The sequence below is a fragment of the Tupaia chinensis genome, unplaced genomic scaffold, assembly GCF_000334495.1.
Source record: "Tupaia chinensis unplaced genomic scaffold, TupChi_1.0 Scaffold145484_1, whole genome shotgun sequence".
NCBI lineage: Eukaryota > Metazoa > Chordata > Mammalia > Scandentia > Tupaiidae > Tupaia > Tupaia belangeri.
Genome location: NW_006205341.1, coordinates 374671 through 385236, shown reverse-complemented (window position 1 = coordinate 385236; position 10566 = coordinate 374671). Strand labels below are relative to the sequence as shown.

The window sequence follows — 10566 nt, the reverse complement described above, 5'->3', positions numbered from 1 at the left end:
TTTTTTGAGAAGTTTTTGCTATAGGGTGCGTGCGCTCGCCAGACAGGCAGAGAGAGACAGAGAGACAGAAAGTGAGAAATCACCCGCCAGGGGGGATGGCCACGCCACAATCCTTTCTCCTCCGTTCTCCTCTCGGGATCTTGGGCATGCATGCACACATGGCCGGCGTGAGTTTTAAGCCACCAGGTCCGAGACGCGAACCGCGGTCGACTACGTGGGAGTCCAGTGACATAGCCATTACGCTAACTGGTGGTCCCGAGTTGCCCTTTTGATAGCAAGTTATTGCACCTACATCTTCTGATAATTTGGGTTTTACTGATTGTATCTTGATGATGTAGTTTGACATGCTTCTCTGTATTTTCTGTAAGTCTAAGTTGGAGTTACAGGTTTGGTCAGATTCTGGTCTAACTTTTTGTTCTAGAGTGCTTCATAAGCACTGCCATTTTCTTCAAATATGGAGGTTCCCTTTCTCTTCACGATGTGACAGCTGGTGATGTTTTAATTCAGCCGGGGTTACATGCTGGTGATTTTATAGTACAGTCATTTCTTCATGGATTTGCTGGGAGAGCTGAGATGGAAAAGCCTAGCGGAGAGGAGGTAGCACTCCAGGGGAGGGCAAATTCAAAGCATTGGAGATAGTACAAAGATAAACCCTGAAGAAGAGGGTGTCTGGCTTGTTTATATGTACAAATTAGCTAGCCACAAACGCATGACCTAGTTAGGATTGCTGAGTATTTGACATCAATCACAGTGATCATATCATGGCATAACCCAGAAACATATGCTGATTATTGACATTTTCACGTGCTGTGCTTGGATAACATCTTTCCTTTTAAACCTACAAGCAAGATTGAGGTACAGAGAGGCACAAACGATGCTGTTTTAGCCTGCCTGGAGTGTGATGAAGTCATAGAAGGCATTGTGCAAGGAGCAGGGAAGTTTGGAGTCAGCAAGAGTTTCCATGCAGCTGATTCAGTTTATTTTGTACTTGCAAAAATGCAGGGCACTCTGGCAGGCATTATGAGCCCTATGAAGGGAATAGGAAACTCACAAACCAAGGAGGAGATGGGGTGACTTAAACATACAAGCGTACTTCAAATAGTTTGTGGAAAAATGAAATTAAAGTGTACATTTATATTGGTGTAAGAATTAGGAATCCATGCATTGTTTCTTATTTTTCCATGAACCTGAAAAGAATTTGTGATAGTGTATGTATGCACACATGTTCACAAGAGAGAGAAAGAGAGAGAGACAAAGAACGAGAGAGAGAGGGAGAGGGAGAGAGAAAATGCACCCTCAACAGGGTCTCATCCTGCTGTGATCCCCTTTCTCCAGCCCTCCAGCTCTTTAGGATTCTGGATGCCCATACACACCTGGTGTGTTTCCTAGCTTACCTGGGGATCCAAACTCCCAGTGGATCGTAAGGCATCCCACCTTGCAAGGAACTTGTGTTATTGTACCACAGCGGCTGGGCCTTCCTAAACTTTTTGAAGACCTCTTATATGTCAAGACACGAGTCCCAAACATAAATGAGTGTAAACAAAATCTCTTTCTGTTGTACATCTCAGCTGGAGTGGGTTTCAGAGGTGAGAGCTGAAGGGTTGACGAGGATGAGCAGACTTCTTGCAGTCACTGAGGCAAGGCTTCCCAGAGAGAGCAACCTGGGGTCTGTGTCAGAGAGGAGAGGAAACACTTGGGATAGTCTGGAGTTGGAGACTCCTGAGGCTAATGCCAGAGAGGGATGAAGCACCTACCCTATTAGTAGTTAATTTATTTCATATCGGTTTGTTGGAAAAGTCATGATGTATTTTTTCTATGCAAAAATGCAGCATGACTTTTCTGACAACTCAATATATTTGTGTGGAAGAAGTGAGAGGGTATTTCCCCCACAGTACATACTGTTAAAAATCTCTATTTGGTATCTCTGTCATATTCATTGTTCATTCTTGTTATTCCTGGTAGTCATGCCCTATACAGTCACTAAGAATGCTGAATTGGCAAATGCTCGACCAATTGTCTTTGGGCGAATATAGAGGTAGGTTCCTGAGAGCTTCTGGTCACAATTTTGTCAGCTACCCTTGTTTCATGTGTGTGTTTAAAGACACTGTATTTAATATATTATTATTATTATTATTATTTTTGGAGAGGTTTTTGCTATAGGGTGCGTGTGCTCGCCAGACAGAGAGAGACAGAGAGACAGAAAGCGAGAAATCACCCCCCAGGGGGGATGGCCACACCGGAATCCCTTCTCCTCCATTCTCCTCTCAGGATCTTGGGCACACATGTACACGTGCCCGGCGTGAGTTTAAGCAGCTGGGTCTGGGACTCGAACCATGGTCGACTACATGGGAGTCCAGAGACACAGCCATTACTCTAACTGCTGGTCCCTAATATATATTATTGATTCATTAACACTGAATGCATGACCAACAGCACTATTAATGCATGACTGAATGAAGCATATCAGACACACCTATATTCAATGGAAGGTACATCAGAGCCTTCCTGAGCTCAGGAACATTAGATAACATTTTAGCACTATACTTGGGCACCATTTTAAACAACAAAAGTATTAACAGGAAGTGCAAAGTGTGAAAAATACAGAGCCAAAAATATTGTTTATAGTATAAGAGCCAGAACAAGAAGACAAGAGTATAATTCATTTGCCAGGAATGTGTGCACTGGTCAAGCTAAAGGTCTTGCTGCTCTGCCATGTCTGTGAATGACTGTGGATGCCTGCATATATCAGTTGGGGGTATGAATACATCTTAGCAAGTAGGTGAATTTGTGAGTACAGAATCCATGAATGAGTACAATTATAATTTGAAAACTAGTGTTAAAAGATAAACTTGGGGTGGGGATGAAGAATTGCAATAGATTTTCCTAGGCCTTTCCAGCCTGTTCAGAATGTATCTTTAGTTACAAGTGCAAATCCCATTGACAGAGCCCATCTTGTTCGAGGGAGAAGAGGAAGAAAGGAGGTATGGCTCTCAGAGAAATGAGAAGATGCAGGAGGGTGTGAGGTCTCAGGAATCCAGGAAGTGGGTGCAATGGGAGAAGTCTCTGCAGTGAGGGCAGCAAGGAAGAGGGAAAGAAGTAGGGAGAAGCACTGGGCTGCTGTGCATGCTGGAGACACACTGTGATTGGGTCAGTGTAGTAACAGCTGAGCTCAGTGGGTCAGAATGATTTTTTGGTGTAGGATTGCTATACTCATCCCCTACTCAGAGCACTGTGACCCAAGTTTTTACTTTCAAACAATTATAATACTATCCTCTTGCCACTGCCCCTCCCTGTGAGGTGCTGGCAAGGGGAGGACAGCATGGGCTCTCGTTCCACCTTTTTTGGCCACATTAGAGATGTCTTGGGTAAAGGCCTCACGCCACGCATTTTCTTGCAGATGATTTAAAGGAGGCTGCAGGACTGTTTTTCACTTGCAAAGAGAAAATTAAAGCTAGAGATTTGATCCTGTAAGAGGTCTTTGAACTTATAAACCCAGACACATATGTGTCAGGAATGGAAACTGGCAAAGACTGTATTCCATAGTTTGAACTTAATTGCTTTTGGTATGTACTTGAAAAGATAAAATATCCCAAGACATTTAACTTTAGAAAGTCGCTCTGTTGTGCTGCACAGTAAGTAATTTTCACCAGGGTTTGGCTGAAATATTCAGTATCAATATGCAGGAATGGTTTCAATATGAGGTGGGCCAATAAAAACAAAGTCACTGTGACCCACACTTTGCAGATCTAAGAGGGACAGAGGAACAAGGAGTGATAATTAATTCCAGTTTCGGGGAAATACTGTAACTACATAGCCACGCGCCTCTGTCTTGCACCCAGTTCTATGTCTCCGGGTGGGGGGTTTATGCCTCAATTCATGGCTTCTCAGGTGGGCACTGTGCATGACGTGTTTAGACAGCAAGGCCTGGCCTGGGTCCTGGGGAAATGGGAAAGGGTGATTTGATGTGAAATCATGGGACCCAAGGGACTGGCCACTGCATTTGGAAACTCTTGTTGGCAGTCAGCCTTGGGGAGAGGAAATAGGGCCCATCATCTCTTTGCTTTGCTGTTGGCTTGTGAATCGAGGAAGCTGCCCAGAGCATCTGACTCTCTGCCTGCTCAAGCACACTCAGATCCAAGCAGGGAATCTGCTTGCTTCACCCCTGCCTCAGTGCGCCATATACCCCTTCTCTCTTCTGGGACTAGAAAGTGGGCTGTGGGGTCATATTGCGGTACAGCAGTGAAACACCACTGTCTACATGGCTGAGTCACATGGGAAGGTTCCGGATTTGCATCTGAGTACTCCAGGAAGATACACCTTGATTATCTGGGGCTGACTAAAGGTGGTTTGGATGCCAAGATCAAGATGGGATGTTGCCTCTCTGTCTCCTCTCTCTCCATCTCTCCTGCTCACAAAAGATAGTGAAAAACAAAGTGGATCGATATGTGTGAGCCAGGGGAGAGGGTAAGAAGGAAGGGTGGTATGTATCTTTTCAAGTAGATACCAAAAGTGAGAAGCATACTCACTGTAGCAAATAATATTTTAAAAATGGAAACGTCCCTTTTTGTAATGATATGATCTTTCTTTGGAGCCCCTACTTATTTAGAATAACCTAGAAGAAATGAAAAGTTGCCCATTTAAGTAAATTGATCTATTCCAGTTTAAAGCAATAGTTTTCAGGTAAGTTCAGATTTTGTGGGCTTATGCCTTTTCTCCTTCTCTTGGCCGATTCTCCTCCTCCCTGGATGATATCTGGGCCCAGGGATGGGTTACATAATGCCATGGTAGGGTCAGCATGTGCTGGAGTTACTTTTGTTCTTAGCTAGTCTTTCAGAGGGAGACTTGGCTATTAAGGTGTCTTTGCTGGTGTGGCTCATGAAAGCTGGCTGGGCATGAGTGCATGGTGGCTGTCCCTAGTTTAGCATCCTTTACCTGGCCTCTTGCTGCTTTGAATCCTCAGAACTTTAGCCAGGAGCTCCCATCAGACACTGGCTTGGGCTGGCTCCTTGGTCTAGTGGTTAAGGGACCACTAGGTCTTTTGCTTCACATGATGTACCATGATGTTTAAGTCTTGGCCCTGGTGGTTTGAAAAACATGCAGGGTGCAAGTATGTGTGTGCCTCAAATCCTGATAAGAGGGAGAAATGGAAGACAAGGGATTGTGGTGTGACTATACCGCATTGAGGGGTACTTTCTCCTTTCTCCCTCCCTCTGTCCCCAAGTCTTTCTGGCAAGCACATGTACCCTCTGGCCAAAAAAAAAAAAGACTCTGGCTTTCTGTGGCCTATTTCACAGCCTCTGCTATAGGATTCTCTTGCTGCAGGCAAGGCAATCTCTTGGTAAACACTCTCTAACTCTCAGCTGCTTCTGCTGTGTCTGCCAGAATTATTGCAGTGTCTAGATGTCCCGATGCCAGGTGTAGCCTGTGTGGAAACCAGGGAATGTTGACGCCTTTTTATCTACTGAGGCATTTTCTTCTGCAAATGATGTTCTCCTATCCTTGAACTTCATGGACTGTGTGTGTGTGTGTGTGTGTGTGTGTGTGCATGTATGCAATATACACGTGGTGCAGTAGAGGGTGGGATAAATCAAAGCACCAACCTAAATATTTCTAGATTCTCCCTCAACCTATCTGGGATCTTGGTCGTCTCACTCTCCTCCTTCCAGGGCCTACCCTTTGGTAGGTGAGGGGATGGGTGGAAGTTCTTCCTCCTTCCTCTGTACAAGAATTGCTCCTACCTTGTATCCTCTGTCCTCTCAGTGCTGTAGTTTGTAGTCACACTCTATTCTTCATTCCTTGAGTTCTGTTCTTAATATGGATAAAGATTTTTTGTTTTTAGTAAATATAGCGTATTTTTCTCTTTCAAGAAAACTCACTTAAAGACAATAGTTTATCTCTGACTTGAGGATGTTAATAATAATAATAATAAAAAAGTTAAACACAGGATTTTTTTGGTTTAAGGCTGCGCTTCTTCTTTTTCTGAAACAACAAAGGCCATTCTTCAGTGGGTGAGAGCTGCAGAGTAACATCATATATGGGTGATGAAAAATACATTAGTGTAATATTTTTAAAAATATGCTAGAAGGACTGGGAACTTATGGATGAGAAGCAAGCCGATCAAATGAGGCTGCATGCATCCTAGGGTGGCCAACTCTGAGGCGAATGTAGCTGGGTAGCACCGTGGATCTCCTCGGGTATGTGGCTGTCCTTCTCAGCCTCTGAACTGGGTCAGAAGATGAGTCATAAAACCAACTGCAGGAGGAAGGACAAACCTGCCCCTAATGTCATGGCCATATGGAGAGGCAATGGTGCTTCTGGTGAGCTTCTGATCCTTTTTGTCTAGTTTGCCTTGGGCTGCCCCGTGAATCTGAAGGGGGTCAGTAAGCTCTTCCATAAAGAGCCAGATGTTACATATTTTCAGTTTTCCATGCCAAGGTATATGTGTACAACTATTCAGCTCTGTCACTGTGGTGGGAAAGCAGCCATAGGCAATATAGAAATGAATGACTGAGCCCATGTCCCAGTAAAACTTTATTTATAAAATCAAGATTTGACCTGAAGGTAGTAGTTGCTGACCGTTGATCTGGAATGAAGTGTCATGTCAATGTGGTAAAACACTGTCTGAACTGACCCTTCTACGTTGTGTCTGTCTGGTCCCCTCCCCACCTCTTAGGCCCTATCTACCCCCCACCACCCCACCCCACCCCACACATACACTGAGTACACAAACCAGGTCATGTTTCTAATAGCAGTATGACTCAGACCTTGGCTTTGCTCATCAAGTCTCCAGGATGGAGGCACAGAGGTTCTGAAATAATGATAGTTTTTTTTTTTTTTTTCTTCTTTCAGCTTTTAAAATACTTGTTAAGCTCAACGACTGCTGTTTACAGAAGTAGTTTTAATTAAATTTTTTATTATTATTTTTGCCCCTAGGAAGCCTCCAGATTGGCTTATATTTTGATTTTCAGAGCTGTTGGGTGGGGCTGGATTCTCAAGAGACCAATATGCTCATTAGTGGAGAAGCCAGAAGGGTCAGGCAAGCAGATGCTCCTAACTGGCCACAGCTGTAGGGTAAGTAAGACGTTCTGCATCCATTTGAGAACATGTAGTAATTTCCTATGGTTGCTCTAATAAATTTCCACCGTTAGTGGCTTAAAACAACACACATATTTATTATTTAACAGTGCTAGAAGTTAACAGTCTAATGTTGGCTTCACTGGGCTAAAATCAAGGTGTAGATAAGGCTATGACTCTGGAGTTGGTGGAAAGAACCCATTTCCTTGCCTTTTCTGGCTTCTGAAGGCTAGCCACATTTCTTGGTTCGGGGGGGCCTCCTACCCCATCTTCAAAGGAAGCAAAGTCACACCTCTCTGACCATTCTTTCAGCTGGAAAAGTTTTCAAGAATTTAAGTGATTAGATTGGGCTCACCCAGGATACTCTCCCTATCTCAATGTCTTTAATCACATCTCCAAAATCTTTTCTTTCTATTTTTTTTTTTTTTGGTGTGTGTGTGTGTGTGTGTGTCATTTATGTAACATAGTCACAGGTTCCAAGGATTAGGACAAAGAGTTCTTTCGGGGACCACTGGAGATTTTCTTAACTTTTTCTGCCAACTACAGAGCAGGATCCAGCCTTATGCTTTTCTCATATTCACTTTGTGGGCACCTGGAAATGCTGATCTAAGACATAGACCTGTTGAGAAGAAGCTGGAGTCTACCATGTGAATGAGGAATGACCTTCCTTCGGTGGTGGGCAAGGTAGGCTGAGTGGCACAATGCTGAGCATTGAGCTCACACTCTAAGGACTTCGGTCCTCATACTAGTTATGCTGTACACCTCACTTGTTCTCTTTGCTCCTTTGTCTTGTCTTCCGTAACATGAGGAAGATGGATGAAGCAGTGATTTTGTAAACCTTTTCAAGCAGTAGAGGCCTTCATTCAAGTCTTGCATGTAGAACTCCAGATAACAGAGGAACTACTATGTCTGAAGCAAGGATAATGCCTAGAGTCTTCTCTAGAAGTCTTTCACAGGAGCTGCCTGGAAGCTCCAAATGTGTAGTTTTTTCCTAGCGCTCCTTGCAATACTATTTGGAGATCACTGTACTAGATCAAGGGTTGGCCAATAGCAGCCCATGGGCTAAATCAGGTCTGAGGCCTGTTTTTGTTTGGTCCCTGAATTAAGAAATATGTTTATGTGTGATGTGTGTGTGTGTGTATTTCTTGTTTATATATTGTGATAAATATAGCATAAAATTCACTGTCGTAATCCCTTCTGAAGTGTATAGTTCATGGCATTCAGTACAATCATGTTGTTAGATGTCCATCTCCACCCTCCATCTTTAGAACTCTTTTCACATGTTACAAAACAAACTCTGTGTCCATTAAACATGAATTCTCAATTCCTCTACCCCCAGCCCCAGGCAATCACTGTTTCAAATTCTGTCTCTGTGAGTTTGACTATCTAATTCTCTCATACAAGTGGGATTGTACGAAATTTGTGTTTTTTGACTGGCTTATTTCACTTGACATGTCTTCAAGGTTCATTCATGTTGTAGCATGTGTTTAACTTCCCTTTTTTTAAAAGTGTAATGATACTCGATTGTATTAATATACCCTACATTTTGGTTATCCATTCATCTACTGAAAGATACTTGGGTTACTTCTACCATTTAGCTATTATGAATAATGCTACTATAATGTGGGTGTATAAATATCTCTTTGAGAACTTGCTTTCAATTTTTTGGGATATATTCCCAGAAGTGGAATTACTGGATTAGATGGTGATTCTATTTTTGATTTTTGAGAAGTTATTGTACTATTTTTCATAGCAGCTCTTACATTCTTACCCATTATATAAAAGGGTTCCATTTTATCCACATTCTCGTTAACACTTATTTTCTGTCTTCTGTTTGTTTTGATAACATCCATTATTGTCTCTCATTTTGTGGGTTGCCTTTCTACTCTGTTGATTGTGTCCTTGATGCACAGAAATTTTTAATTTCGATGTTATTTTGTTGCCTTGCTTTTTGGGATCATAGTTAAGAGATCACAGCCAAATTAAAGGTAATGCAGCTTTTCCTTTATGTTTTCTTCTTAGAGTTTTAGGTTTTTATCCATTGTGTGTGTGTGTGTGTGGGTGTAGCATAAATTAAGTGTCTAAATTCATTCTTTTGCATATGAATATTCACTTTTCCCACCATCATTTGTTGAAAGAACTGTCTTTTCCCTATTGAATTATCTTGGCACCCTTGTGAAAAATAATCTAGGCATATATAGAAGAGTTTATTTCTGGACTCTATTTTATTGGTTTGGTCTATGTCTTTATGCCAGTACCATACTGGTTTTATTACTGTCACTTTGTAATAAGTTTTGTTATCAGGAAGTCTGAGACACCAATAATATTTATATTTTAAAAGGTTGTTAAAAAAAGAGAATAGAAGGCAACTTTATGTCTCCTGAGAACTAGTGATTTCAGGGAAAAGAGAAATGAAGATTTTCTACTGATAATTCAGCCTCCAGCCCACAAACTCAAGTGGCAAGAACTCACTCAAGCCTTCTCTCTGCCTCTGTCTCTATCTACCTCTGTCTCTGTCTTCTCATTTTTTGGTAAATTTTCCTTTAAAAAAATTTTTAAGGCAAAGCATTTTCTCAGCATTCGGCCCCTCCTTTCTTTTTATCTTGTTAATAATCCCCTCTCCTACCACCAACCCAGGAGAGTCAAGGGAAGAGGACTTCAGAAGACACCTTCATGGCTCCTGAGAGCTAGTGATTTTGCGCAGTGCACAAGTGCGCTGCACTGTTTTCTAATTTTTGCCTTTTTTTAAAAAAATAATCTTTTAAAAATTTTAAAAGTTTTTTTCTTCTCTTTTTCTATGTTTCTTGGTTGTTTTTGTTGCTGTTGTTTCTCTGTTTCCTTTTCTGCATGCTCCTGGATGCTCAGATTGAACTTCAAGTTTGGAAAGAAACCCACCATTTATTAGATGACTAGAAATCACTGCAGGGCCATGAGAAATATGTGAAAGCAAGAAAATACCTCTCCCCCAAGGGAAAAGAATAACTCTTCTTCATCCACAGACAGTTCAATGGAAATCATGGAAATGTCTGATAAAGAATTTAGAACATTCATAATGGTAAAGCTAACAGAGATGGAAGAGAAGAGAGACAATGAACTGCAGAAGAGAAAGGAGAAAGGAGCTGATGAGTTCCAGGAGGTGAGGAAATTCTTGCAAGATCTGAAAGAGGAATTACACACTTGATTAAATAATCAAATGGAACTGTTAGAGATGAGGGCTATAATATAAGAAGTTAAAATCTTCCTTGAAAGTATTAAAAGCAGATTAGATCATACAGAAAATAGAATCTCATATGTAGAAGAGAAAATTGCTGGCCTAGAAAAATCCACCACAAAGACTGAGAAAATTGCCCCAAAATTTGAGAATAATATACGAGAAATACTAGATACCATCAAACATCCAAACATCCAGATAATTGGCATCCCAGAAAGTGAAGAGACTCATAAGGGCATTGATAATCTATTCCATGAAATCCTGCAAGAAAACTTTCCAAA

General features: G+C 41.8%; 1 long non-coding RNA gene across 3 annotated transcripts in view; it reads left to right on the top strand.

Annotated features, from left to right (window-relative positions):
• LOC102472994 (uncharacterized) overlaps window positions 1-7065 on the top strand; it is a 78168-nt gene extending 71103 nt beyond the window's left edge. For all 3 annotated transcript variants that reach the window (XR_001369709.1, XR_001369708.1, XR_337346.1), the window contains one exon: window positions 6934-7065. This is a non-coding gene — a long non-coding RNA (uncharacterized LOC102472994). The remainder of the gene's footprint in view (window positions 1-6933) is intronic.
• The last annotated feature ends 3501 nt before the right edge of the window (window positions 7066-10566 follow it).